Source organism: Calonectris borealis, chromosome 1 (genome assembly GCF_964195595.1).
Source record: "Calonectris borealis chromosome 1, bCalBor7.hap1.2, whole genome shotgun sequence".
NCBI lineage: Eukaryota > Metazoa > Chordata > Aves > Procellariiformes > Procellariidae > Calonectris > Calonectris borealis.
In genome coordinates this window covers 78627191-78637443 of record NC_134312.1, presented here as the reverse complement: position 1 = coordinate 78637443, position 10253 = coordinate 78627191, and the positions used below count along the sequence as shown (strand labels likewise).

The following is a 10253-nucleotide window of genomic DNA, read 5'->3' as shown; positions in this document are numbered from 1 at the left end:
AGCAGGCAATGGGGGAGGGGAGTAGGTGAAACGATTTGTATTGACAGAAGATCACTAGATGTCAGACCGCCATTGGAGACATGCTGAAGTATCTTAAATGCTTGCCTCATCTGGAGGCACCTGATGCTGTCATATCATTGTACTTCCAGAACCATCTGAGGGTGCGTAATCAGGTTGGATGAAGTATGTGAGTTGAGCAGCAGCTGGAGGGAATTGAAAGGGTGCTGAAAAAAATACCAAAGACGACAGCAAGATCAGGAAGAAAGTTGCATGTAAGGAACAATAGCTTGAGGAATTCCAGTTGAGTGGGAGTTGCCAAAGTTCAGCAGAGGTCTTTATCATGGTTGGTAGGGTAAGCTCTTTTTTCCCACACTGAATCTCCACAGGAATTGAAATGCAGTCTGATGTTGTTGTTGCCTAACCATGCGCCATTAATAGTTGGGGTCCTCTCAGCTTTCAAAAGCAGAAGCAATCAAAGGAGAATTAGTTCTGCTCCTGTGACCCTGATTTTACTCAAGTAAAGGAAGGGAAAGGACACAGTTCCTCTTGCAACTGCATGGAAGGGCTAACTTACGAACCTACGAAGAGTGAATGATTTGCAACTCTGGTGAAGGAATTGTAGGGATACAGGCACTCCAGGTAGTGAGACAGTGAGGATGTCAAAGAGTTAGAAATTAACCCAGAGGATCAGATCTTTAGATGAATGTTGCAGCCTCCTGCATATCTTAGACATCAACATTCATTGTTCTTCATATCCCTTCCCTCTGATAATCACAGGGAATTAACGAATTTCCTGATTCATTTTGCCTCTCTCAAAGGTTTTTCCACCAAAGACAAAAGCTGGCTACATCTCTCAATCTCACTGAAATAGCCATTGTCTCTAGTCCCCAGTTAAGCTGACTTTGGGAAGAGGAAAAAGTTACTTCCATAAAATAATTCCAGTTCTCTAAAACACCTTCTCAGTTAAGCTGGAGAGATGATCTTAAAAGGGGAAGGAACATGTTGCAGGATGGAGGTATCCAGAAAATACAGGACAAACTACACGTCTTGGATAGATCAGCTAACTTTAAGCCTCTCAATGTGGCTTCAAGCTCTGCTCTTCTTTTTTCTTACCTGGATGTTTCCTGAGTTTTATTACCACTGGCTATTCCCATGTGCAGAAAGAGCCCTTGCTCTTGCAGGAAAGTTGATAGTGGCTTGTACAAAGATGAACCTGCACGGTACATTGCCATTCACTTCAAGTACTTTCCCAGGGCAGCCCGTGTGGAGCAGCTGCTCCCTTCTTGTTCAGCTGCCCATGTTCTTATTATCTTCAGACACTTTTCCTTGCCAGTTTGGGAAGAGGAATTTGAAGTGCATGGAATTTGCAATAGTCATTGATTGTCTTTACAAATCACTGTCCAGTACTTTATTCCTCCACATCTTTGTAGCGCTCTTCGTGGGAAAGAGAGGGAGCACATTACACAAGGGTATGTGGGGACGTAGATTTTCCAAGTTAATTGTAATAGAAATATGGCATTACCAAAAGTTATTAAGTGCTTTGTTCTCCTTTGTAGCTTTGCAAGTCTTCTCCTGAATCAGTAATAGTATCTGACAAGGGGTGAACATCATCACCTCTTGTGGGGATTTGAAGTGTGAGATTCGACTGCCAGGTGTTGGATTCCTGGCTACCTATATTTAGATGCATTAGAAGCAAGAACTTTTGGGTGTCTTGTGTTCTTCATACAATGATTGGTTCTGAGTCTCTGTATGCAGGAAATACTATTACAAAAAGTGTAATTCATTGGTCTGCTATTGATACTGTACTGTGCATTTTTGGGTAATCCTGTAAGGTAGGTCATTCTGTCAAATACATTTCTGCAATAACTTTTTGCAGAAAAACGGTCTGAGTTAGAAACACTTGTGCATGTAAGTAACTCCGTTATCAAGGACTATCAAATTGATTCACATGCATAAAGCTTTTCATGAGCGGAAGTGTTTGTAAAATTGGCCTCTTGGTCCTTATTCATCCCAACAATGTCATACAGAAACGAACAAAACTTTTGGCAGCAGAAAGGTTACATTTATATTTCACTCGCACCTTTACTCCAGGACTGCAGAGTATTTTTGTGTGTAAAAGTCCCCATCCAGGCTCTGAACATGATCACCACTGCGAGGAGAAAGGAAGGGCACAGCTTCTTCTGGAAGACTTCTGAAGTTCCACAACTTCTATAGGCAAGGATAATCTTTCCAGGGATCAATGGAAAATGTGTTTCATCACACGACATGTAACATGACTTCTTTTGGTTAGCACCGACCATAAATTTCCATGCTTAAGCAGACCCCTCTGAAAGGCTGCCAGCCGCTCTGCTTGGTCTCCCATTCCCTTTGCATTTTCCAGCTAAACTGAAAGTGTCCCTTATGCAGATGCATATGTGGAAGGGAAGCTCACTGAGCTCTCATGTCCCTCCAGCAAGCAGGATGACTTTTGCCACCATAATCTCCAAGTAAATTGCATAAAGCTGTTAACATTTTTATAGGTGACTGCATAATGTTGTTGCATAAATGCATTTGACAGATTAATGTATTTTACACAACTTTCCTAGAAAACAATCTAAGCAGTATCAATAAATGAAAAGCAATGTCCTTCATTATGTTTTATAGTTTATATTAAAATCTGTGACCCATCGTAGCACTGTAGTCGTATAAACCAATTTTTGAATGGCGGGCAGATTGAAACAGATTTCTAAACTTTCCCTGTTGGCATCTCACTGATGTGGGAAGGACAACACAATAACCCTCGCCCCTTGCAGGTAATGTCATAAAATTGTACACTTGATGAAACTGTACACTTCTTTGCAAGAAGTTAGGCTAACAGTAATTCCTGTTTTTATTCTGATGAACAAGTGACTATTTTATAATGCTGAGAAGTCGCCTCTTTGCTCTACCAATGAAATATGCATTAAAACAAATCAACCAGCATAATGTCAATGAATCAACAACTAATACATAAAGAAATTATACTTGACTACTTTAGTCAGTTTTAGTTGATGGCCTGATTCTGAACTCACAGAATTTTGCACTGATAGGTTACAAAGGTAACACTCCCAATTTACAAAAACCTTCAGGCTTCCCTTTTTCAAAAGTTAGTTCAAATGCTTCATTAGCTTGTTTAGAGCCACTTGAAATTTCTGAATAACTGCTTAGAAGCCTAGCCTACTCACGTACCTTATTTCAGATGTCAGATCTTATCAGGTATTTATGTACGTTACAAAGCCCTACTTTTTGTTGGGCTACAAAATACCTTCGTACAGAATGCGAGAAGTTACACTGATTCTACATTGAAACAGTTTCATATTCATCAGCGCCTGCAGGATTGACCTATTTGTCCTTACAAATGTGAGTAGATTTTGAAAATGCCCTGTACAGCAAAGCCATTGTATTGGTTGAGAATTAAACACCCCCTCCGATATTTTCAATCCAGACACCAAGTACACTATGGAAAACAAACTGACTTAGAAATTATCTTGAGAAAAAGAGTGAAACTAGCTTCTTGATTTTACCTGTTCAAGCCATGTGCAGACACTAAACAAATGCTGTAAATGTAGTCAGTTACCATAACAAACATTACTAACTTGAATAAGGCTCTTCTAAAATAATTTGTTTAATTGTAAGGTTAATAGAAATTTTCAATTTAGTCTTTATTCCTAATTTTGGCAGACTGAGAATATTTTACCATGAATCTTTGTATGATTTTAATATAAGAAGCTGTGTTATGTGTGGACAGGATATATTTGAGAAATTTAATGAAAATTGGATACAATATTTTGGACTCCCAGCATGTTACATCTCAAAACAACTTAATTACAGTATAGTTGATGGAAGTTGGTTTTGGTGTCTTTAATTAGTTTTGAGAGTAATTTAATTAGTTATTAAAATTGGCATCCAAGCACATCTGGAGCACAGTGGTGTTTTAAATACTGACTAATCATTTAGGGTGAGTTTCAACTTAATGTTTTAGTGCAGTTTAAATAAAATATCAGCGTTCAATCATTGCAGGAATGGGAGTATGGATGCATTAAGGTTCTTCTCCCCAGCACTCTATCATCTAACTGCTTGCTAAAATGTGCCCTAAATTTTGACTGTCATCAATAAAATTATTCTGAGCATTATTTTTGGCTTCCAACCCTGCTCCGGCCATGCGTCAACACAACAGTAAACCTAACTGCACGGCTCCTATTACTGCATCGAAAATACTGCAGCTACATGGCAAAACACTGACTTTGTATAAATTTGTGCTGCTGGTTTAAATGTATTTAAAAATTTGACGGCAGGCTTGATGCTGGATCAGGTAGCGTCTGTCCATATGACCTGAAGCCGGGTCACATATTTGTGGAACAAAAGTGTCATAAACATAAAGGTGATATGTTTCTGTCCGCACCTGATCTAGACCACATCTGTGGTGCCAGGTGACACGGTGGTACACGTATCTGTTACTGACAGCCAAGGAACTGTGGCTTGACTTGGTTGAACAGGAGTGTCCACTTAGGCCAACCCTTCTGTGCCAGTTTAAAGTCTTGCTGCTGTTATTTAGTAGCTAAACTGAGGCCGTGGTTCCGTGTTGCCATCCCTCGGCAGCAGGTTCATTTGAACGGGCCGCGTGCCTGGGCGTCCCACAGGTCCCATCCCTTTCTCCTCTAGTTGTTGCAACTTGCTGTTCAGGTGCTTGTGCTCTCAGTAAGCTGCAGACCTGAAAAGAGCTCGCCCACCAGAAAACTTGAGCTCCCCTAAAAATACTTTGTCTGCTTTTTAACGTGGCTCAGGTTCGACATCCCGTTTCGGGGTGCGAGCACCGCAGCAGTGGGCTCGGCACAACCCAGGGGTACGGCAGCTTCTTCTGGTGAGGAGCAGGCGGCCGAGAATGGGGTGAGGGGGGAACGATGTAAGCGTGATGCGCTGCCGCGGGGAGGGTAGCCCGCCCTGACGCCCGGCTGCCTATTGCCTGAAGTTGCGTGTTGAAGTGGGTGAAATCCCGCTGGGCGTCGAAGCCAGCACCCGCTGTAGGTGCCGGTTGTTGCACGCACAGCCCCGGTTCCCCTGGACTGCCGGGACGCCGGGAGGGGGGCAGGAGCCCGGGCTGTTGGGGGAAGTTTTTTGGGGGTAGGGGGGGCCTCTCCGCGCGGCCGCCCGGGGGCGGACAGGGGTCCCTCACAGCCCCTACCAACTGCTCGCCGTGCGCCGCCGGGCAGACCCGGTCCCGGCCGCGGGAGGCGCCACGGGCTGTGGCGGGACGGGGCGAGGAACGGCTTCGCTGGCTGCCCCGGCTGGCAGCTAAACCCGTGCCGGCGGGGAAGGGGAGAGGAAATCCAGCAACGGGAGAAGGGGAGCAGAGAGCAGCAGGGTGGGAGTGCGCGGAGAAGATGGCCGGGGGGGGGAGGAACTGGAAGAAACTTCCCCCTCCTCAGCCGCTGGGACCTGGCTCTCGCCAAGCTGGGGGGGGGTCCCTCCCCCGCCCCAAGGCAGCCCCCAGCGGACACCCACGGGGCGGGGAGAGAAGGCCGTGCTACCCCGCCACGGAGGGGCCACGGCAGCGGCGCCAGCCCCGACGCGATGGGGGGCAGGGAGGAGGCGAGAGTGCACCCCTCCTCCGCCCCGCCCCGCCCCGTCCCGCGCCTCCGCCCTCGCCCCGCCCCTCTCCCCGCGGGCGCGCGCGCCGGCACTTTGTTGTTCTCTCGCCTACCGCCGCGGCGGCGGCGGCGGCGGCGGCGGGGTCAGGGCGCATGCGCGGGCCGCAAGCCTTCACTCCCCCCGCTCCTCCCCTCCCGCCCCCCCCCCGCTCCATCCGGGCACCGCCGAATTAGCATTGGCAGCCGAGGCACAACTTTTTCCCCAGGCAAAGTGAAATCAAGGCGCGCACTCCGAGGAAATATAGTCCCTCCCGTTTCCAGCCCTTGTCGTCCCCATTGGCGGGGGCGGCGGGGCGGCGGGAGGCGGCGGAACGGCTGCGGGGCGGAGCGGGGGCGGCGGGGGGGGGCGGCGGGGGCGCGCGGGCGGGGGCGCGGGCGCGGGGGGAGGGGCCCCCCTACTTTGGCGGAAAGTGAGTGATGAGTCTGTGTCCCCAGCAAAGAGGCAAAGAACTTGCTTTGCAGACTGAGTAGTTGTTTCTTTCGATTGTTGTTGTCGCTTTTTTTTCAATATTATTATTATTGTTACTGCCATTCCTTTTTCCTTTTTTTTTTTTTATTTTTTCCTGGCCTTTCTTTCTTTCTTTCCTTCCTTTTTCTTTTTATTCTTTTTTTTTTTTTATTGTTATTATTATTTTTTTTTCCGTGGAGGGAGGGGTGGCTGCCTGGCTGGCTGGCGGGTCGGTTGCAAAAAGCGAGAGAGAAAAAAAAAAAGGCCAAAAAAAAAAAAAAAGAAAGAGAAAAGAAAGGGAGGGGGGGAAAAAAAAAAAGCAAGCCAAACAAAACCAAACCAAAAACCAAACCAAACAAACAAACAAAAAAACTTCATTCGGATCTGAAAGTGGCAGGAAAGTGCCTGGCAAGTTGCAGGGATGGAGCTACACAGCTTGCAAGAGGCGTTAAAAGTGGAAATCCAATGTCATCAGGTAAAAAAAATAAAATAATAAGCAAATAAAAAATGCTCTTCTATCCCCGGTGCTTTTTAGAGGGAGAGGAGGATCGGAAGGGAGCCAGTGTTGCATGCTTACCAAGTAGCCTTTGCTTCTTGTCGCAGGGTCTATCGATCAGGGGAGGGGGGGGGAGCGGGGCCGGGGCCGCGGCCGGGGCCGGGGCGGCGGGGGAGGCCGGGGCCGCGGCGGGGGCCCCCCCCGGACCCCCCCCGGCCCCCCGCGGCAATGGCGAGCACTTCGCCAAAGTAGTTTTGCGGCTTGTTTGGCTGAGTTTTTTTGTGTGTGGGGTGTGTGTGTGTTGTGGAGATGCGGAGTTAACGTTGCGGTCGGTGCTCGTGTGAGTGTGTGTGTGCGTGTGCGTGAGTGTGAGTGCGTGTGTGCGCGAGTGTGCGTGTGTGTGTGTGTTGGAGAGATTAGGACGAGACTTGAATATTTATGAGCTTTGCTTGAAACTGACTCGCAGTGTTTACTTGCCTCTTTGTTCCTTACCCCCCTCCCTCCCCCGTCCACACACATACATACATTTAAAAAAATCCATTAAACTTGAAACAGTTTCTAATTCCTCCTTTTTTGGGGGTGATTTTTTTTTTTTTTTTATAGAAACTAGTTGCACAGATGAAGCAAGATCCACAGGTAAATGCAGATCTTTTTTTTTTCCTCTTCTTCAGTATTTTATCCCTGCTGTAATAAGCGCAGTTGTGCTGGGACAGCAGGATGAGAAACTTTATCAGTAAGAGATCTCATTTTGTAGTCTGCACTGAGCTTTCTTGCTAAGGAGGGTGTTTTGTGTGTGCATGCTTTCGTACGGCTTTGGTGGAACGGTTTTGCCTTTGAACAATTTCTAGATCGCAAGTTTATTCATTACAGGGGTTAGTTTACACTTTGCCTTTAATATGCATCTTATTGCCGTTTTTGCAGAACGGGGATCTTAAGAAACAAATCCATGAAAGGCAATCAAGAATAGCAGCTCTTAATGAGAAACAAGTAAGGAACAGATCGATTCAGTTATGTTTGGTTTTTCTTCTTGTTTTTACAATGCACTTTCTAAACATCCGAAAAGTGTCTGCGTTAGCTGAAAAATACCGACAGCAGAGAATATAACATCCATTTTCCTAAGCGTAAAGTAAGAAAATGCATGTTTTCAAAATGAGGTCAGATTCTCGGATATCTTGCTGGGGGAAAGAATGATTTTAGTACTAGTAGTAAAAAGATAAGCAGTAGTTAAAACGTAAAAAAAAAAAATGAGGCGTCCATTTTGAGTTGGTCGACATGTTTTAGGAATATGGAAAATTCTCCTGTCTTGGGCTACTTTGTGCACTTCCGTGTAATGTGCAGAGCAAGAGTTGGGAGGGAGGAGGCTGGAGCCCAGTTCGGAGCCATTTCTGGGTTTGATTACAAAACTGATTTTTATTGATCACTTTATTTTATTTCTTTTCTTCTTCTTTTTTTTTTTTTTCCCCCTCCCCACTTGCCTTTCTCTTCCCTTGGTCTGATCTGACGTGTTAGCTTTTGATTCGAGTTCACTTAGGCACTTTCACTTTTTTCCCCCTTCCAAAAATACGAATAAAAACAGATTAACCTGTTTCAGCTGCCGGAGGAGAAAAAAAAACACAACCCACCCCAAACCGGAGGAGGGGAACAAAACAAACCAGAAACCGTCCTCCCTCCCTCCCCCTCCCTCTCCCCCCCTGCCCTCCCCAAACTTTCTCATCTCTCTTTTTGTGCCTGGTGACCCCCGGGCCCGCTGCTCCGCCCGTGACCCGCTCCCCCCCACCCCTCCCCGGGAGGAAAGTTGCCGGGCGCGGCGGGGGGCGGCGGCGTTCAGCACCGCGGACAGCGGCCGCCGCCGGGCGCCCGCTCAGGCCGGCGCACGCTGCCGCTCACCGCACCACCCGCACCCCCCCGGCCCCCTGTCCCCACTTTCGGGACTTCCAGCGCGGGAAGGGCAGCTGACAAAGCCAGCGGGAGATCTGCCGGCTGGAGCCCCCCCGCCGCCCAGGGGGGAACTTTCCCTCTCCGCCGCCCCGGCCCTCATGCCCCCCTCCCCGCGGGGCCGGCGCGGCTGTGCTGAGCTCCCCCCCGGCTCTCGGCTGCCGGCCCCGCCGGCGGCGGCAGCGAGCGCCGTTCCTCCGGAATGCAGCAGCCCTTTCAGCACCAGGGCCGGGGACAGCGCCTGCGGGGCGCCGGGCCGCCGGCCCCGGGGCCGCCGCCTCCCTCCCTCCCTCCCTCCCTCCCTCCCGGCCAGGGACCGCCGGGGGAGAGGGGAAGGGGGCACGTGTGCCATTCCGCCCCTTCTTTCCCGTCTTTTTTTTTTTATTATTATTTTTTTGTTTTGTTTGTTTGTTTGTTTTGCTGGAGTTGCGGTTAAAGTTGAAAAGTGATCCGTGCATATATAATCTGTGCCCATAGGTGATGGTGATTATCTGCCACCCTTTTCCTCCCAGTTTATTGTAATCAGAATTTGTCAGCACTCTCAATTTGGTAGTGGAAGCTTCCATTTTGTGAGGAAGGGGTGTTGGTTTCTTCTAACATGGAGAAAAGTCTGCAGAGTTTGAAGGTGGGGGATGGGGCCCCATTCATGCTGAACATTACCATTTTGATTGCTTTGATGCCATTTTTGGAGGGGGGAGGGGATAGAATACCCTACTCAGCAGAGCACAAAGATGTTTAATCACTGTATAGAATCAAATCAGATACTTTCTTTTTTAAAGCAAATCTGACACTACATGATAGCTAAGGGCTGTTAGTCCTTTTTTGCAGTGTAAAACAGCAAGTTGTTGACTCTAATACTACTATACTGAGTGGAAGATTTTTTTTTTTTTAAACAAGGTAACAGCCTTTACTGCAACAATGCATCTTTATGTGTTCTTTCTTCAATATGGAAATAGTTTTACTGTTCTAAGTGGGTATTTAGAACATACATTTGATCATTTTCCCCTGTATTGTAGCAACTATTTCAAGGCTGTTTAAATTTTTATGATGATAGTAAATGAGAAGCTATTTATTATGTGTCATGTTGGAATTTAGATAAGGCAGAGAGACACATTTGAAAATACAGTTTGAATGTTCTGATTCAGCTCAGTGAAAAAGGTTTTTGCTAAGCTTGTGCAACACATTTATGTATAATCCAAACCAACTAGTAAACAATCATCGTATATTTATGACCTATCCTCCTCATAATCTTATAAATAAATCTATAAACTATGAAGTAATTAAACATAAAATACTAAAATTCTGTAAACAGCAAATTTGGCCTAGCAGGAAACCTACTATTTTTAGGCAAAAAAGCTAGATTTAGATTTCTTTTACTGATTTCAACATCCTGTGCAACAAGAGCTTATTAATAAGAGACTAGCTGGTGATGTGGTGTCCTCTTGCTCCAGACTGCCACCTCTGGAGGTCTAAACTGAAATCTTTCTTGGGTCACAAGTGAAATGAGTTTGGAGGTCTTAGCCTTTGACCAAGTCACAAAACCACCGTGTAACTTTGCAGTCTTGCTATAACTAGTAGTTGCTTCTTAGGTAATGGCTTGTAAATGAACTATCGGTCCTTGAGGGCATGAAGAAGGTGTGCTAGGCTACTGAGACAATAGATAGGCTAATGTTGGAGCCGTTTAGTGGTTTCAAGCTCTCACTTTTCT

The 10253-nt window shown here is 46.7% G+C and overlaps 1 long non-coding RNA gene across 1 annotated transcript; it reads left to right on the top strand.

The window, feature by feature from the left end:
- The first annotated feature begins 6448 nt into the window (after nt 1-6448).
- Nucleotides 6449-7575, top strand: LOC142087575 (uncharacterized). Its single transcript, XR_012675500.1, has 3 exons — nt 6449-6589; nt 7214-7246; nt 7532-7575. It is a non-coding gene; the product is annotated as an uncharacterized LOC142087575 (long non-coding RNA).
- Nucleotides 7576-10253: the final 2678 nt, after the last annotated feature.